This window comes from Vombatus ursinus, unplaced genomic scaffold (genome assembly GCF_900497805.2).
Source record: "Vombatus ursinus unplaced genomic scaffold, bare-nosed wombat genome assembly UNPS02014832.1, whole genome shotgun sequence".
Taxonomy (NCBI): Eukaryota; Metazoa; Chordata; class Mammalia; order Diprotodontia; family Vombatidae; genus Vombatus; species Vombatus ursinus.
In genome coordinates this window covers 41,430,715-41,444,424 of record NW_020954610.1, presented here as the reverse complement: position 1 = coordinate 41,444,424, position 13,710 = coordinate 41,430,715, and the positions used below count along the sequence as shown (strand labels likewise).

General features: G+C 39.8%; 1 protein-coding gene and 1 long non-coding RNA gene across 3 annotated transcripts in view; one reads left to right on the top strand and one right to left on the bottom strand.

The window, feature by feature from the left end:
* KANK1 (KN motif and ankyrin repeat domains 1) overlaps nt 1–13,710 on the bottom strand; it is a 253,086-nt gene that overhangs the window by 77,906 nt on the left and 161,470 nt on the right. The gene's annotated exons all lie outside the window — the stretch shown is intronic.
* LOC114025778 lies at nt 3,577–4,695 on the top strand. The gene is made up of 2 exons (XR_003567070.1): nt 3,577–3,772; nt 4,640–4,695. It is a non-coding gene; the product is annotated as an uncharacterized LOC114025778 (long non-coding RNA).

The window sequence follows — 13,710 nt, the reverse complement described above, 5'->3', positions numbered from 1 at the left end:
GAGTTTGACTCAGGGGTGGGGAACCAGCAGCCTCCAGGTCACACGTGGCCCTCTAGGTCCTCAAGTGTGGCCCTTTGACTGAATCCAAACTCCACAGAACAAAACGCAGCTTCCCCACCCCGGGGATGGTCTCTGAGTTCTTCATCTCTGAATTTGACTCTGACATACATGTTATGTGCAAATACACAGACACATCGACACACAGCCAATCTACATATGTTCAGATGAACCATCAGGGATATAACTCCTTGTATGTCATGATAATTTAGAGGAATCCTACATAGCAATCAATAGCTGTTTTGTCTGTAGACCCACAAAGCTCAGTCCTTCAACAATCCTTCAAGCATGTGCGAAATTAATTTATAAATAGTAGAGAACACTCTAATTAAACAATCTTCTACTAGTGTGTTTCCAGAATGAATACAGGCAGTATCTGTGGGGAAGAACAGGTTTTATATTGTATTTCAACTTTCCCCTTTACTGTCCATGGCTGACTCAGTGGCAGGTGGCTACAAACTGTGAGGACTCTTTCTTTTCAATGTTATGCAGATTCTTGTATCGGCGCAGTCAGAAAAAAACAGAAAAGCATTGGCAGGGACACATCTCTCAAACTGTGGCTGCTCTCTCCTCTCTGGTCATGCCAACTAGTAAATCTTCAGTGGTACAATGGTGCCCTAATGCTGCCAACGAAGAAGGAACACTTTATCATGGGCTTCTTTTAAAGGCCTTGGGAAACGATCGCAGAACAAAAAATAATGTCTTCTCTTTTGTTTATTGCTAGGGATGGAAGTGCAGGTGCTGTTAATGGCTCTTTAATGTAATATAAAATAACCCCATAAAATCCTTAGGCTGTCTGGGAGCTTGAATACCATAGCTCCAGAGTGAAAAAAAATGCACATGAAAAATATTCATTAAAAAGAGGGGAAAAAAAAACTAGGTCCCACATAATTCTTCAAAACAATCCTAGAAAATCAGCTATGTGTATGTCAAATTCAAATTTAAAATTTTTTAGGGGGGTAATCTTTACACATCTATGCCCTGTCTGGTAGTCTGAATAGGCAGGGTACGTAGAATGAATTTGTAGTAGATGTGTAAGGAATATTGTGATTCAAATAAGTTTTCCTACACACACCTCAGAATTTCCATACCTGTAGTACTATACAAGATATTATTATGAAGTTATAAGCCTGATTTTAAAAGTCATTTGTACCCAAATAAGTATCATTCCCTTCAAAGTTCCCTTGGGAGATGATGTATTCATTCTGACTGCTCGACCCAACTGTGAGACTACTCTTTTGCCTTGAGAGAAAGTTTATGGGGCCACATGAAAATGAGTTATGCAATTTTACAGGTGGCCCATCAACTTTCTCTTAAGGCAAAAAAAGACTTTGAAAATTGTGCTGAGCACTCAGAATGAATGCACTAGTGGGGTTTTTTTTAAGCAAAAGCAATATAATGCAACTTGAACACCTACCTTTTCCACCAGCTTTATTTCCGAATTACAATTAGCTATTTCCTAAGTTCATTCAAACCCTCAAATGATGCAGATTTGCCACCAGTGAGGACACTGAAAGAAGAGCATACCAAAAAATGTCTGGCAATAGCAATGTCACTACAATAAGAAGATAGTCTCTCAGAGTTATGACTTCAAAGGGGAGGCATCACATTTAGTTTACTTCCTTTCATTTTTTTTGCGGGGGTGTGGTGTGTGTGTGTGTGTGAGGCAATTGGGGGTTAAGTGACTTGTCCAGGGTCACACAGCTAGTAAGGGTTATGTATTTGAGGCTAGATTTGAATTCAGGTCCTCCTGACTCCAGGGCTGCCACCTAGCTGCCTCCCATCACATTTAGTTATATGTCAATTTGGGTATATTTTATTTTTAATTTATGGAATAAAACAAGCATTCCCACAAAATGGTATAATAAAAAAAGATGATTGAACTGCAACCTATTATATACAACTTACTATTCTTTTAAACATATAAAAAGGTTATCATGTAAATTTCTTTTTTCCCCCTCTTTTCTACCCCCCCATCCCCAATAATGTTGTTGTTCAGTCACATCCAACTCTTCTAGGGCTGGATTTAAGTAGTGTTGTAATGAGTCTACATCATTTGCATTTCTTTTCAGTCTGGGACTATGGAAGTCCATTTCCCTTATGGGTTGTGCCTACAACATGTATACAAGTACATATAAAGTAGTAAAATGTAATTCAGAGGGGAGAAAAGGCTAATAACTCTCATGTAGGTCTCATGTAGGAAGGCAGCACCTGAAAAAAGCTAGGGTTTCTATAAGGCAGGTGTGAAAAGGAAGTGCATTCCCCAAGGAGGGGCTGACCACTTGTACCGGGGAATGACGAAGGAGATGAAGACACTACCTCTGATACTTACTAGCTCTGACCCTGGGCAAGTCACATAGCCTGGCCTCAGTTCTTCTTCTGTACTATGAGGAGGTTGGATTCCTTGATTAGCAACTGAGATTCTCTCTTCCTCCTCCTCCCCCTCCTTGCCCCCATGGGAAATGATCCAGTCATACTTAGCATACACATTGTAATTGGTGCATGTGACATGGCCACCTCCCATCATCATGCCATTGCACTAGATGTCCCTATCTTCCCATGCCTGGAATGCTCTTCCACCTCATCTCCACAAGCCTCAGCTCAAATCCCACCTTCTGTAAGAACATTTCCTGGTTCCCCCTTAATGCGACTGCCTTCCCTCTGAGAGTGCCTTCCCTCTGTCTGTTATTCTCTGTGTGTGTGTGTGTGTGTGTGTGTGTATGTATATACATATGTGTGTGTGTGTGTGTGTGTGTGTGTGTGTGTGTGTATATATATTTTGTACCTATTTATTTACATGTCATCTTTCCCATTAGAATGTAAACTCCTTGAGGGCAGGGACCGTATACCAGCTTTCTTTAACTCCCCTCTACTTTACTCAGTGCCTCTCACATAGTGTTTAATAAATGCTTGCTGACTGTGCATGCAATACTTTAGACAAAATACTATCTAAGATAAGCAATAAGATAAGCAGCCCTATAAGCTCTTTGAGGGCAGGGACTGCTCCTTTTCTATCTTTGAATCCCCAGTGCCTAGGACAGTACCTTGTATATACTGCAGACACTTACTAAATGTTAGTTAAATGGAAAAAAAAAATGCCTTGGGATAAGTAAACTTAAGAACCTGTAGGGTGTCACTGTGGGTAAGGGATTTTAAAAAAAAAGGAAAAAAGGAAAAATGAGAATAATTGTGTGGCTAGAAGGTTAAGATAATGAAGTGAAACAAATGTCAATATTGCTTCTCGGAAGTGTTTATGTCTACCTACCTTGTAAGAGACCTGTGGTTTTGGCCATGAAAATTCAGGTTCACGGTATGCTTTACAAATCCTTAAGAACAGAAACTGGTTTCTTATACTTATTCCACCCATCTGCCATAAATTCGTCCTACACACCTTACAATCAAACTGGGTATGAATGTGTAAAGAATATCAAATAGTGTCTGTCTCAGACTCTCTCTTAGTCACTTCCAGTAATTATAAATCATCCTAAGCTAGGCGCAACTCCCAAGAGCTTACAAAAGCATGGTGCCACAGGGCTGACTGGTGAAAGCCATCATTAAGCCTACAGTATTGTCAACTTACACGGACTGTATCACCATCACTACAGATGCTGCCGGGCCCTGAGTTACTTCCAAAACACCTCAACAGAATGAAGAAAGACAATGGTTTCCTTCCAAGAAATTCACCAGAGTAGAGACCTCTCCAACGATGACAAAGGTGGGCTGAAGACAGAATCAACTAAACTTTAAAAAAAGGCAAAGCAACTGTATAAGAAATAGCTTAGATTTCAGGACAACTGGGGGTGGGGGATGTTTACTGAGTTTAAGAAGAAATCCTCAATGTGTATGTATTGATGCTTTTCTCTTAGGGGACATTATTTTAGGGACCTTTAGGAGTATAATAACATGTTACTGATCAACTTACTACAATATATCTATGATTAGTTCAGGGTATATATTAGGAACTTGTCCGAGACTATCCACAAATATGACCATCTCATCTGGTTAACAAACATTTATTAATCATATATAAATATATATGTACATAGGTTGTATATTATACATTATATAATGTTATTAAATGATTATATATTTAACACACTATATTATATATCATATAATAATCACAAATGCCTGTAATTATATAATACACTGCATATTATATGTACATATGTACATACATAAATACCGTGTATATATGTATACTGCAATATATACATATATATATACACAATATATACCTACATGTAGGTACCTAAATGTACATAGATGCAATATATGTGTACACATGTGTACACACACAGGGTACTGTGGGGCTGGAGACAGCAACAAAAGTTAGTTAAGAAATGGTCCCTATCATCAAAGAATTCCATTACAAGATGATTTGGTGATAATTGTTCAAACTCACAGATGAGGAATCCAATGTGGATCACGATACTATACGAAGATGACAGACAGCAAATATGAGTTCAGGACATGTTAAGTACACATAGTATGTACAATTTACTGTGGTTTAAATGTTTTCATCACTTTTTCTAGTAAAACTTTTCCTAGAATCCAATGGTATTCTTCTTTTCTGTTACAGCTAAAAAAAAAAAATTCCACAATGGTTCTTCCCTCAATCAGCTTTCCTGTCTTCTCCAGTGACTAATTTAAGAGTAATGACAAGATCAAGGGTGACAAGTATGAAAAGTAAGAGGAGGGATTGTCTCTTCTGTTTCCTTTTCACAAATCAAAGCACTTTCAGAGTTGGAAAGGATGTCAAGGCCCATTCAATTCATACCTGCAAAAGAATTCCCTCTACAATTCACCCAACAGGTGATCATCCACTTGCTGCTTGAAAACCTCCAGTGAGAAGGAAACAAACGTATCTTCCAAGGCAGCCCATTGCTCTTTTAAATGGTTCTAATGATTAGGAAGTGTTTCCTTGTTGTTCAGTTATGTCCAACTCTTCATGACCCCATTTGGGGTTTTCTTGGCAAAGATATTGGAGTAGTTTGCTGTTTCCTTCTCCAGCTCATTTTACAGATGAGGAAACTGAGGCAAATAGGATTAAGTGACTCACCCAGGGTCACACAGCTAGTAAGTGGCTGAGGCTGGATTTGAACTCATGAAGAGGCCTGCCTCCAGGCCTGGTGCTCTATCCACTAGCTGCCCCAGTGTTTCCTTATATTAAGCCTAAATTTGTTTCTTTGCAACTTTTACCCACAGCCCTTTGGTCTATCCTCTAGGACCAGGACAATTCTAATTCCTCTTCAATGTGGCAATCCCTCTTCAAAGACTTGCAGAAAGCAGACCACCCTTTCTCCTCCCTTGAAAGAGCTCTGCATTTGGAGTCAGAGTGCCTGGGTTCAAATCCTCCCTCTGATCCTTACTACCTGTGTAACTTTAGGCAAATCACGTAAAATCTCTGGGCTTCAATACTACCATCTGGAAAATAAGGGAGTTGAACTAGATAGCCTTGGAAGTCCCCATGATCCCAGGCAGCAATGTAGCATGGTGGGTAGAGCTCTGGACTTGGGAGTTGGAAAGACTTGGGTTTAAAGCCTTCCTCAGACACTTAACTAGCTGTGTGACTTTTTCAGGCAATTCACTAAACCTCTCTTCCTCAGTTTTCCTCATCTGCCAAATAACAATAATGAGGTAACAAATAAAGAGTTCTGCAAAACCTAATGATTGTGACCCTAGTCCCATTAAATCACACATCTATCAATCAACCAGTATTAAATATCTTCTGCGTCCCAGGCACTGTACTAGATACTAATATAATAAATGAAACAATTTGTACTTGCAAGAAGATTACATTGAAGACTGAAAACAACTCCTAAGAAACAATCTGTACTTGCAAAGAGATTACATTTGAGCCCAAAAAAACTTGTAGGGTTAAAGTTTCACATGTGTCCTAGCAATAACATGACTGAAGTTTGAGGAGCTCCTTATATTTGCTACTAGCCAAACCAGAAGGTCCTGAATGATGCTTTTCATTAAGAGCAGCAAATCTCATTTAAGCCGGTGCTCTATTGAAAGCTCAGTACAATGGTGGCTTTGCCTTCTCATTGGAATGCAGCAAGCCTGCTGTGGCAGGCACGATCTTGGCATGTGTGACTCAGCCTGAGTCATGTTTGTGCTCATCTGCCTACAGTGGGATGCGCCCTACTGTATCAGATGGCTCATTGGCATCTGTTCCTGAACAGGTCTGGTTCAACACTAGGAAGTGGGTGAATGAACCTAGAATCCTGTCAGCACCTTTCCCCTAAAACACAGCATTCAAGAATCCTAAGGCGGTACAACAGTCAATAGGACATAGTGGAGTGCAGTGAAAAGAAGGATGGGGTTGGAGTTGGAAGACCTAGGTCTTCATCCTTGCTTTGCTAAATATTACTTATTTCTTTTTCTCCCCTCCTCTTCATCTCACATCATTCAGACATATTCCCTTTGCTTTCACCACCTTATCTCTTCCTTTACTTCTGGTCTCTAATGAAGAGGTGACTCATTTCATTAACAAGACCCATTTAATTAACACCTCTACACGCATTCTTAATCCCATCAGCTCCCTCCATCCTGTCTTTTATAGTAGACTACCCTCAGTATCATACCCTCTCTCTAATCTTTAATCTCTCATCTATTGGCTTCTTTCCTGCTACCTACAAACATTCTTATGAACTCCTTATCCAAAACAAACAAACAAAAAACACCAACCAACAAACCAAAAATCCTTGCATGATTCTGACCATTCCCACTATACACCATCCAGTATCTCTCCTTTCCTTCTTGACTGAACTGCTAGAGAAATCCGTCTACAAAAGGTGCCTCCATTTCTTCTACCTTCACTCCTAAACCCTCTATAATTTGGTTTCCAATCTCATCATTTAACTGAAACTGACTTTTCTCCAAAATTAAATTAATTGTCCAATCTCATGGTCTTTTTTCAATTCTCATCCTTTTTGACCTTTCTGTGGTCTCCAACACGGTTGACTGCCATATTCTCCTGGATATTCCATCCTCTCCAGGTTCTCATGACCCTGTTTTCTCCTAGTTCTCCTTTTACTTGTCTGACTGCTCCTTCTCAGTATCCATCCCATGCCTACTCACTGTGGGTGCCACCCCACCCCACCCCTCGGCTCTCTTCTCTTTTCCCTCTATACTGTCTGGCTTGGTGATCTCATTAGGGTCCAATTATCATCTCTGTGCAGATCATTCCCAGATCTATATACCCAGTACAACACTCTCTCCTTGAGTTCTAGTCTGGAAGCACCAAATAAATGCCTTTTGAGCACCTCAAACTGGATGTCCTATGGCACCTCAAATTCAATATGCCCAAAGCAGAAGTCATTATCTCACACACAAAAAACCCTTCCAACTTTCCCATTATTATCAAGGACAATGCTATCCTTCTAGTCACCCTGTCTTATAACCTCAGGGTCATCTTTGACTTTATTTCCATTCACATCACATATAGAATTGTAAAACTTATCATTTTTACTTTTTACAACACCGCCTGTATATGTATATACTCCCCTTCTTTCCACTTATACAGCTGCTACCCTGGTTCAGGCACTAATCATTTCTTACATGGGATATTGCAATAGCCTTCCAATTGGTGGCCCCTGCCTCATCTCTCCCCTTCCAATCCAAATATTTATCCAGCTACTAAAGGGATTTTCCTAAATTGTACGTCTGCCCATATAACTGCCTGAGTTACAGTACTGGCCCCCTATTTCTTCTGGAATCACATATAAATTCCCATGTTTGCATTTAAAGGCCTTCTCCACCTGCCCTGCTCCTACCTTTCTAGTCTTCTTGTATTTTTACTCCCCTTCCTGAATTCTACTGATCCTGGCACACTGGCCCATTCACAGTTCTTGGAAGACCACATTTCCTCTCCTGACACTGGTTTTTACTGGCTGTCCTCCAAGCCTAGAATGCCCTTCCTTTTCACCTCCACCTCTCAGCTGGCTTCCTTCAAGACTCAGCTTAAATCCCATCTTCTCTAAGAAGCTTTCCCCAATCTCCCCATAGCTCCTCATGCTACTAGTACCTTCCTTTGGAGATTACACTATAGATACTTATAGTTCATACACAGTGATTTACAAGCTGTTTCCCTCATTAGAACAAGAACTCCTTTCTTTGTATCACCAGTACTTAGCATAGTCCCTGGCATATAGTAGGTGATTAATCAATGTTTGTTGACTAATATTAACCAAGTCATTTAACTTCTTTGGGTTTTGTTTCTCTATCAGTAAAATAAGAGAGTTGGATTCCATGATCTCTGAGATCTTTTATCCCCCAAATCTATGTAATGGGACCAGAATTCACTCAAAACCTTCATAACCACTACTGAAAAAAAAAATGTACAGGCTAGGACAATCTCTGGCCTTTTCAAAGAACCTTTAGATATCCTAATATGAAGATCTAAAAACCCATACCATGAATAAATGCAACAACATCAGTGGTCCAGTAGAAAAAGCAATGACTTTTTGAACCCAGGGAAACACCTTCCTGTGTGACCCTGGACAAGTCACTGCCTCCATGGAGTTTGGTTTTCTTATCGGTTTGAACTAGACAGTCTCTGAGATTTCTTCTGTCTCTCAATATACAATCTTGTGGTTAGAATTAGATAGCAGCCCCAGAAGAAGGCACAGGCAAATTCCCTACTTGAAGTCTTAATTCTGGTTGTCCTGCTTGGCACAGGAATCCTGAGGGTAGGGCCATAAACTAAGACTAAATGAGTGTCCTATCAATCTCCATGTCTCCCCAGAGCAGTGACTCAGAGAGAAGGAAATGATAAGTCAATGCCCTTCAAACTGTGGCTTAAAAAAATATAAAAATCTAGAATGTCACATACATACAAACAAGCTCTCCACTGCCACCTGAACTGCCATTCTCTCAGAAGCACAGAATCTCAGGGTTGAAAGAGGCTTGGAGTCTACTAATATCTCTGTAACGTGCCTAAAAAAAGGAGTTATTCAGACCTTGCTCAAAAACCTCCAATGAGGGGAGGGAGCAGCTAGGTAGCACAGTGGATAGAGCACTGGCCCTGGATTCAGTAGGGCCTGAGTTCAAATCTGGCCTCAGACACATAACACTTATTAGCTGTGTGACCCTGGGCAAGTCACTTAACCCCATTGCCTAGCCATAAAACAAAAAACAAAAAAAAAAAACAAAAACACCAAAAAAACCCCAAAAACCTCCAATGAGGAGAACCAATGAGGAGACCTCCAATGAGGAGAACCTTCTGGGGCAACCCATTCCTTCTATCAAGCTTACATTAGCCTCTGCAGTGTATACCTTCATCTAGTCTTATCTTCTGGAGCCATGCTGAACAGCCTTTTAATTACTTGAAGATAATTATAGTGTCCCCTCTTCTTCCCTCTCTATAGCTCTCAGGGTGCATGGAGCTGTCTTTTGGTGAACTTCTTTTCCTCTCCAAAGGTGCCAATGATATTTATTTTAACTATATTTCATTGGATAGAAATGTTGGGGGGAAAGAATCGCAGAGTAGTCGCTGGCTAACCTCTTCTTCTCCTGAAAAGGCATTGCTGTTGATGGGTTCCATCCCAATATCATCTTATAAAAATTTTAATTTATTTTTTAAACACTGAAGATGGCTTATAGGAGGTGACTTGGATATATGCAAAATTATTTCCGTCTCAGACTGGCAGGGTGTGTCGAAGCTCTCTTCTAAAAAGGTCATCAGTAGTACCCAACCCCTAACCCAAAGGTAAGCAAAACGTCAGAGGAAGTACCATGTCAAAGGAAAAGCCTAACCCTAGACCAGAGAGAGAGAGAGAAAGAGAGAGAGAGAGAGAGAGAGAGAGAGAGAGAGAGAGAGAGAGAGAGAGAGAGGCTGAAGGTAAATCGCAACAGAGCCTAAAATTTTTTTTTAAAGATAATAACTTCTCAAGTGTGAGAACTAAAACATCAGAACTAAAACATTCAAATACTCCATTGCCTTTACCATGAGGGAAACATGAACAAAGTTCTCACAAATGGATTTTTTAAAGAAACCTGTTTATCTACAAGTTTCAACTTCTTCCCTTAATGAACTTTTTCATTAGTCCCATTATTACAGTGGGAAATAAGTTTTTTTTTTCTTTTTCCTCCTTTCTCTGCTCTCCTTCTCCCTTGTACTAGCATATCAACTCACACATAATTAATCAATAAACATTTATTAAGCACCTACTATGTGTCAGGCACTAAGTTAATATCCATCCCATCACAGAAAGAACCACAGACTAAGAATACTTCCTATACCAAAGGCTTTTGTGACATAGATCCATTTGGCAGTCTGGAATGATCATATGTATGAATGGAGAATCTGGGAAGAGGAGTAAGAAATAAGAAGACTGGAAAGCCAGGCTGTCAAGCTTTAGACGCCAGGCTCGGAAAATTATATTTTATGATTTTGTTTGGGAGGTAATTTTGAGGGATTTTTGGGGTCCTTTTTCTTGACACTTTACTTGTACGTCTTTCTTTGATTCTTATTCAACTATTTAACCATGTCTATCTATGTAAACTAAATATAACTTACCAATTATTTCACTTCTAACTGGCCAACTCCTCTCTCATTTCTTTTCCCACATTCCTATTTCATAATAAAAATATAATCACAGGAGGGGTATAACTATTAGTCAGAGTAAAACAGTTCCTAATGAATTATCAAGAATTGTGCAAATTTGAAAGTACATGTGGAAATATACACTTGCAACTTCTAGTTTCTATTTTAAAGATATTCTCACTGGGAATTCATATCTTTGAAAAATGGTCAGCAATCACATGTTTCACAACATATGAGAGACAGAGAGAGAAACAGCCATAGAAATAGACATCCATTCCCATAACTGTGAGCCTCCTTCCCTTTTTAAGAAATTCTTATCATGGTGCTTTGAAGTAGTATAGCTTTCACCTACAATGGCCAAGCAACAAAAAAAACAAATAAAAAGAAAGGGAATAGAGGAAAAAACAAAAACAAAAACAAAAACCTAGGAGTAAGAAGTCAGGATTTTTTTTTCTTTTCTTTTTTTTTTTTTTGGCTAGGCAATAGGGTTAAGTGACTTGTCCAGGATCACACAGCTAATAAGTGTCTGAGGCTGGATTTGAACTCTGCTCCTCCTGACTCCAGGGCCAGGGCTCTATCCACTGCACCACCCAGCTGCCCCTAGAAACCAGGATTTTAAAATCTACCCTGCCTCTAACTAGGTAAGTGACTTTGAGAGAGCCACTGTTTGCACTCAATTTCACCATCTGTAAAAATACAGAGTCCATGGAAAATAGACATGTCTGAGAGAGCTACAGTCAAAGCCTGTCCCTCAGAAGTAAAAGTACTAATTGATTTTAAAGTTGGCTACAGTTTATTATTTTGCAGCAACTAATTTACATGTCACTGTTTTAGGACCCAAAAGTTTATTGCTGGAAAACTCTGCCTCACAAAACCTTGGGGATTACTGTATATTAACTATTTGTATTATATCTGTCAAAAATGTGGATTTAGGGTAGAGGTGGGTCACTGTACACGAGGCTGGTACTTTGATGTGCTTAATAAATGCTTTTTGATTGATTGATTGGAAGCATTGGAAGCCAGCTGAGAAACTAGCTGAGAAGACTCAGACAAAACGACAAGAGAAGAGAACATGGAACTGAAAATCAAGAGAAGGTAACTAAAGTCAACAGAGTTCAGAATCTGTTAGGGGCTAAGCACAGCTAGACAACTGACTAGAGACATATTCTGTAAGTGTGGGGAGTTGACCTGATTCAATGAAAGATCGAGCTTGGAAATAAGAAAGGCTGCCTTGCTCTCTAGCGCTTACATTGTTCTTGACCAGCCTCTGTGGCTAGAACAGCTGGGTGGCAAATTCGATAGAGTGCCGGAGCTGGAATCAGGAAGACTCATCTTCCTGAGTTCAAATCTAGACACTTACTAGCTGTGTGACCCTGGGCAAGTCACTTAACCCTGTTTGCCTCAGTTTTCTCCTCTATAAAATGAGCTGGAGAAGGAAATGGTAAACCACCTTAATATCTTTGCCAAGAAAACCTCAAATGGGGTCACGAAGAATTGGACATGATAGAAAATGACTGAACAACAAAACAGCTTGAGGGGGAAACCACGAAACGGCCTTGGAAAGCATAACTGAATAGCTTTATTGATCCCAGGCTTAAAGGAAATGACTTTTCCCTGAAACAGTGTCGCATTGTCATAGTGCCTAGCCAAAGGAACATACCTACAACCTGTAAAGCTCTGTAGAACCCAGGCTTCTGGATGCTGTTAGCTAAAAAAGGTCTTGCTTCAGCAGTCGAAGAGTAACAGAGAGGTGGCTTTGGCCAGGAGGAGAGAAGGGAAGCTCATTAGGTAGAAGTACAGCCCAAAGTGACATGGGATGCAGGCTATTCCCTAAAGAGACTGCAGATATCCAAGTGCAAGGCCCAGAGTGATGAACTGCCCCAGGCACACAGGCTTCAGTAATCAGGGTTCTGTAAGTCTGTGGCCACCCTTCTACTCTTCCCCCTCACCCATCCACACTGTGTGCGTTCGGGAAGTGATCCAGGGGGTGGGCTGAGCTACAGTGAAGTGCATCAGAAAAAATCAAAGAAATCGACTTCATATTAGATTTGGTCTTGACCACTCATGGAAATTCTGATGCTTCATCATAGTAAGGAGAAGGTCCTGAGTTCTCAAAGGCTAAGGAAATGAGTGGGACACCAGGCTGGAAATTATTTGATGTCCATGGGCTGTGTCTATATTCTAAGGACCTATCCAGTTAAGTGCAGAGAGGCATATTAATAGAAGAGTCACTTAAAATATTAAGTTGCTATTTTTATCATCAACTTAATACCAAACCAAATTCCCCTAAAACAGCTCCATTTGAGAGGCTAGCTAATTAACTTCTTTATGGGAGAACAGTGACATCCAGGACACAGAATACGTTCAATCATATGTATTAAAGGATATTCCTACTTCACTATTTGACACCCTAAAGTGTCAAACACTAACGTTATGCAAGTTTCTCACTATATTAACCTCTCACATTCTTTTATTACTCTTCAGCACTGAATCACAAGCATACTTGATACATTTATACAGTATTCAAAAATCTCAACCAAATGCTTGGTTGGTCAAGAGTAGGCTATGATGATGACTTAGCTGAGTAAGTGCAGAGAATCACGGAATCTTAGAGTTGCTAAGGAACTCAGAAAACATATTTTTAGGGGATTGAATTAGATTGACTCTACAGCCTATTCTTGTTCTAAATCTATGAGTCTATGATCTCATCAACACATACAGAATGAAGTGTGCAGAACCAGGAAAACATTACATACAATGTAAATGGAAAGAACAATAAAACAAAACTGAACGTTGCATAATTATAACAACCAAACTTGGCACAAGATTAGAGTTGAGAAAATGTATCTTGCTCCCTTTGACTGCAGAGGCAGGGGTCTATTGGTGTGGAAAATTGCAGATGCTATCAGACATGGTCAATCTAATGGTTGGTTTTGCTGGACTGCTCTTCCTTCCTCTTTTTAATTTAATTTTGGTTATAATGGATGGTTTGAGGGGAGTTGGGGGGAAGGGTGCGATGACTTTTCAGAATTGAGTGTGATGTAAAAACTAAGGGAATCAATCAAAATAAGAGTTTTCCTTTAAATTATCGGAACTTC